Genomic DNA, 4,725 nt, shown 5'->3' with positions numbered 1-4,725 from the left:
TAAAGTCCCGACAGAAATCAGTCCAAGTAATCACTCGACCACCTCTGGAATCCTTGTATTGCTGGAACCAATCAGGTGCCTGATCCTTGAGCTGAAAAGAAGCGAACTTGACATAGTCCTCAGGCCTGACATTGCTGCATTCAAAATGCTTGTTGATATCCACGAGCCAATCATCGGCGTCTGTGGCCTCGACACAATAGCTCAAGGACTTCGGCTGATTTGCAAGGAATTGGTTGAGGGTAGGAAATAGAGGCTGATGATTGAACTGCCCTTGACCTTGATTCCCTTGGTTGCCTTGGCCTTGGTTGCACTCTTGCATGAGCTGGATCATCATCTGAGCATGGGCGTTAGAGGCTGCCATCAAAGCTTGCCATGCCTCCGGAGGCGGAGGTGGAGGTGGAGGGTTCGCCTGACTCCCATCATTGCGATCCTGATTCTGACGCGTTGGCGGAGCCATCCTGAAGAGGGTGACATCCGTTAGCATCTTGATAGACAGATAGACAAGTTGAATCAACGGATAGAAATTGCAACATATAGTCTTCACAATAAACATTCGAACAAAGATGAACGAATGAATTCCAAAGTAAACATCACACGTCCATAAAGGTGAGAAGCCACTTAAATAGAGATTGATGAATGAAATAAACAAGGTACGACTGGAACAAATACGTGGTAAGGATTACCCAATCACAAACCAAATATCTGCGGGAAGAAATGCAAGAGCTACTTGAATCCCACCTATAAACTCCCGAAATTTTCTGGTTATGCAATCAGGTGTTGGGGATACAGGGGAAGCAATATATCTCACCCAAACTAACAATCCCTACATCCAGCTGTATCCATCCATCAACACATAACCAACAAACCTTCGGAAATCGTGTACCTCAACCTTCGAAAAGCATCCGTTATACGAGTTATGGCAATACTCCCGAGCTCGCCCCAGTACTGGGTTATCGGGGTTATCTCACCAACAACTGCATAAAAGAGATTTTCGATGTCGCCAAAACTCAGGTATTCCAGAACTGCAACGATAAAATTGTGACGACAACACCTCAGAGCTCGACTCCCCGAGTCAAAGCCACATAAATAGACAGGAGGCACCAAGAACAATGTTCTCATCACAAAACCATCGAAATGATTCCAAGATACCCGCGTGATCCTAAAAAAATTTTTTTAGTGAAATTTGAGAAGAGGATAGTCAAAACATCTACGTCAGGAGACCTCACCAGAGCGACGAAGGGACTGAGGAGTAAAAAGAATCCTACTTCGATATATATAATCCTAAGACTCAAAACATTTTTGTTCTAGACTCAACATCGCCAGCAAACAATCAAGCAGGGGGCTCCTAAGTCGAACCTGGCTCTGATTACCAACTTGTAACACCCACGATGCGGCTATATCTCCCACGTGTCGGAGCACGACTTAGAGGCATAACCGCATGGTGGTTTTGTCGCAAGAAGGGTCATCTTCACACAATCCCATGTAATGAACAAGAATGGGATAAAGAGAGTTGGCTTACAATCGCCACTTCACACAATACATAATTTAAAATCATACATCATTCAAATACACTCATAGACCGGCTACGGTCAAGTTCAAATGAAAAGAAGACAACCCCAAATGCTAGATCCCCGATCGTCCTGACTGGGCTCCGCTACTGATCATCTGGAAACGATACATAGTAATGACCAAGGGCCTCATCAAATTCCCACTTCAGCTCAGTTGCGCCATTTGCGCTAGTATCCTCGGCACCTGCATCTGTTTTGGTAGAATCTATGAGTCACGAGGACTCAGCAATCTCACACCCGCGAGATCAAGACTATTTAAGCTCATAGGTAGGAAAGGTGTAATATGGTGGAGCTGCGGCAAGCACTAAGCATATATGGTGGCTAACATACGCAAGTGAGAGCGAGAAGAGAAGCAACGCGTCGGTCGAAAGGCTAGAAGTGATCAAGAAGTGATCCTGAAACTACTTACGTCAAGCATAACACAAACCGTGTTCACTTCCCGGACTCCGCCGAGAAGAGACCATCACGGCTACACATGCGGTTGATGCATTTTAATAAAGTCAAGTGTCAAGTTATCTACAACCGGACATTAACAAATTCCCATCTGCCTCATAACCGCGGGCACGGCTTTCGAAAGATTATATACCCTGCAGGGGTGTCCCAACTCAGCCCATCACAAGCTCTCATGGTCAACGAAGGAATAGACCTTCTCCCGGGAAGACCCGATCAGTCTCGGAATCCCGGTTCGCAAAACATTTCGACAATGGTAAAACGAGACCAGCAAAGCCACCCGATGCGCCGACAAATCCCGATAGGAGCTGCGCATATCTCGTTCTCAGGGCACACCGGATAAGCGAAGCGTACAGGTACCGACGTAATCCAAGTTGCCAAGGAATGGTCCCGCACGGTGCTCTAGTTTGGACCAACACTCGGAGGAGCACTGGCCCGGGGGGTTAACTAAAGATGACCCTTGGGCTCGCGAAAACCCAAGGGAAAAGGGCTTAGGTGGCAAATGGTAAAACCAAGGTTGGGCCTTGCTGGAGGAGTTTTATTCAAAGCGAACTGTTAAGGGGGTCCCATAAATCACCCAACCATGTAAGGAACGCAAAATCAAGCAACATAACACCGGTATGACGGAAACTAAGGCGGCAAGAGTGGAACAAGTCACCAGGCATAAGGCCGAGCCTTCCACCCTTTACCAAGTATATATAAGGTGCATTAATTTAACAAGAGATATTGTGATATCCCAAAATAACCACGTTCCGACCTGGAACAACCTTCATCTTCACCTGCAGCTAACAATGCTATAAGAGGGGCTGAGCAAAAGCGGTGACATAGCCAGACAAAGGGTTTGCTAGGACAGGATGGTTAGAGGTTTAACATGGAAATAGGTAGGCATGGTAAACAAAGGAAGGTAGGGCTAACAAAGCGATAGAGCGAGTACTAGCAAGCAGAGATAGAAGTGATATCGAAGGTATGATCATCTTGCCTGCAAGGTTCTCAGAGTTGTCAAAGGCTGGATCCTCGTTAGCATACTCAACAGGTTCCTCGTTCACGTACTCGTCTCCCGGCTCTACCCAAAGCAAGAACACAAGCAAGGAACCACAATAAATCACGGTGCAATGCACAAGCAACATGATGCAATACATGTCATGATATGCGAGATGTGATATGCAATGCATATGCGTGCTTCGGAAGGAAAGATGATGAAAAAGGCATCAACTTGGCAAACCAAGTATGCCGCTGGAAAGATGAGATGATTTTGGTTGAAATCGATATAAAGATCACCGGATTCGGATGCACAGTTTGCAAATGGCAAGACAAGTATGGCACAAAGCTGCGATTAACAGCACGATGCTACTTAGCATGCAACAAGAAACTATGCTACAGCACCCCAACATAAAAACAAAGCATATGGCAATTATCTACAGGAGATGCTTTACAAAAGAGGAACACTGAGCTACGGCTAATTCACATCATAACAGGTTCAAATAAGCATGGAGAAAGTGCAAAAAATTATCAGGCTGGACATGGCATAAACAGCAGCACGAAGCAATGTTCAGAGCAAGTTATCAACATGCTACATGAACTTATAATAGCAAACTAAGGCATGGCATGAATCTACTCGAAGCATAGATCAAAAGTCCCTTACTGACCATAAGCCAAAAAGGATCAGAAAATACGATGGCACCCACGTAAACATAGCAAGTTTCGTTAACAGATTTCAGCAAACAAAGCATGGCATTGAAATAATTATGAAGGCACCTTCGCGAGCTCGATGCACTCACTACAGAGCATCTCATGATAAACTAAGCATACATCCATCAAGAAGACATGTCATAGAAGCTATACATGGCAAGAAACAACATCGTAGCATACCCGGATCAACTACAACAACCTCGGCCAAATTGAATAACATGTAAACAATCTGCCAGGAAACATTTTGAAGCAAAAGTAGAGCATGCAAATGACATGCTAGACTACTCCATAATTGCAACCAGGACCATGGATGGATAGAGCAAAACCATGTTTACAAAACACCCTTACTGAAGTATCTCAAATTATGCATGGATCTCTCTGTAGCAACATGTTTACATGGCACCAAAATTACAGCAGAACAGGAACTAAAATCAGCATTAACACGAAGCCTAGTTTGCATGCTTGTGCTAGTCACCACATTGATCACAAAAATACATGGTAAGCACCTCTGTAAAGAAGACATAGCCTAGTTCAAAACACATTTAGGGACCAAGTTCATAAGATGCACACATCCATCATGGCAAAAATGACAAAAGAGCTCGTTCTGATAAGAATCTGAAACTAACGATATGAAGCCCTCTTCCAACAGCATTTCGGGCATCAAGATGAGCTCAAATGTAAATGATGCAATGGAATGAAATGATGTACTCTTCGAGGCGAACAATTTGACATATTACACGCACGAAACGAAGCTACAGATGCGAAGATGTGATGCGATGAAGATGCAACAATTTTTATGGCAGAAAAGGACTTAGTGGATTTCCGGACTCGGGGAAAGTCAACCTTAGATCGGATCCGGGCCGAGCGCCGGAGTGGAGGACGATGGGGCCGCCGGAGAGGAAGGAGAACGCCGGCGAGGGGGGGCCGGCCGGATCTGAGCGCTCCTCGCCGGATCCGGGGCCTGGGACGGCGATTAGGCGGCGGGGCGGCGCGGCTGGACGCGGGGCGACGGCGGCGG

This window comes from Triticum aestivum, chromosome 3B (genome assembly GCF_018294505.1).
Source record: "Triticum aestivum cultivar Chinese Spring chromosome 3B, IWGSC CS RefSeq v2.1, whole genome shotgun sequence".
Classification (NCBI taxonomy): Eukaryota; Viridiplantae; Streptophyta; class Magnoliopsida; order Poales; family Poaceae; genus Triticum; species Triticum aestivum.
The sequence above is the reverse complement of the archived record's forward strand: the minus strand, read 5'-3'. Positions refer to the sequence as shown.